This window comes from Miscanthus floridulus, chromosome 9 (genome assembly GCF_019320115.1).
Source record: "Miscanthus floridulus cultivar M001 chromosome 9, ASM1932011v1, whole genome shotgun sequence".
In the NCBI taxonomy this organism is placed as follows: domain Eukaryota; kingdom Viridiplantae; phylum Streptophyta; class Magnoliopsida; order Poales; family Poaceae; genus Miscanthus; species Miscanthus floridulus.
Window position 1 is genome coordinate 123,076,090 of NC_089588.1, and position 1,557 is coordinate 123,077,646.

Below are 1,557 nucleotides of genomic sequence, written 5' to 3' on the forward strand. Positions count from 1 at the left end.
TTTTCTTCCATGACAAAACCTTTGGGTTGTGCCATGTAAATGTTTTCATACAAATCGCCATTGAGGAATGCCATCTTTACATCCATCTGATGTAACTCTAAATCATAATGTGCTAATAACACCATTATGATTCTAAAAGAATCCTTGCATGAGACTGGAGAGAAAACTCTCATTGTAATCTATTCATTCTCTTTGCGTAAAGCCTTTTGGTACAAGTCATGCTTTATATCTTTCCACATTCCCTTTGGAGTCATATTTTGTCTTGTAGACCCTTTCACAGCCTACTGTTTTGGCTCCATTAGGAATTTCTTCTAAGTCCCAAACATCATTGGTATTCATCGAATTCATTTCAACTTCCATAGCTTCTTGCCATTCAAACGAGTAAACACTTCTCATGGCTTCTTCAAATGAGGTGGGATCACCCTCCATTTGAATTTCTTCACTAACATAGACTTCATAGTCATCAGAAAACTGGTTTACTAATTCTTTGAGATCTTCTGGGGCCTCAGCTACTGGCACTTTCATGTGGGGCTATTGTTGCTCTTCATTGCCAAGAAGTAATTGATTCTACAGGCTCCTGTATCACAAGATCCTTATTTACATTATTCATCTTATTCGAAGAGCCAACAATAAGTGTTGTATAAGTCATACAACATCAATAGGTATCGAGAAATTTGTTGTTTTGAATCACTTAAGTGGGCACGCAGTCCCGCTTCACTTCAAGTCATAGGTCTCTACATACTGTGCTCCCCCAGATCGTCCCATCTTTTATAAAGATAGTGTATCTTCCAATTTCTTATTTGGGTTCAATCTGTTAAAATCTTATATGGCGCTTTAAGCACCGCTTCAATATCTTTGATGGTGACTGCGCTATCTTCCTCTCGGAACTAAAAAAAATCCAGGAATTTAGACATTTCTCTACTTATGGGTATCATTGTTATGAGCAACGGTCACATTCATCAAAATTTTTATCTCACTCAGTTTCTTACAAAATCTATATCTCACTCTTAATGAAGAGTACACATTCATCAACATCTTTATCCCACTCTGAATAAAGAGTAGTTTCTTAATTGATCTTAATTCTTACTCTTAATTCATCTCACAATTCTCCCCCTTGAAATATGACATGAACTATACTGCCATAATTTCGAGAACAATTCAGAAAACTGTGAACAAGGAGACACTTATGACTTACTTCATTCACATGATTATGCCATGTAAATAAAGTTGTTTCTTGATCCGTATATGAGTACACTTTCCTCATTCCACTTCAAGAGCTCGACGAGGTCTTTTATTAACTGTACTTTTGCAAGTCACACAATAGGCCTCATGACAAGCTATACTATGGTATGCATCATTAATAGACACCACAACTGTTTCATTGGAGCTTTTCCACAGTAATACTCTAACTGCAAGTGTTAGCAACTACTGTGGATTTCACTACACATCTCGCCAAAACTTAACATTTGTACCCACAACTATTTGAGAGTACTTGTTCTTTCTTACTCAGCATGAGGCCTATGATACTTCGCAAAAATTGCAAGACATTTTTAACTC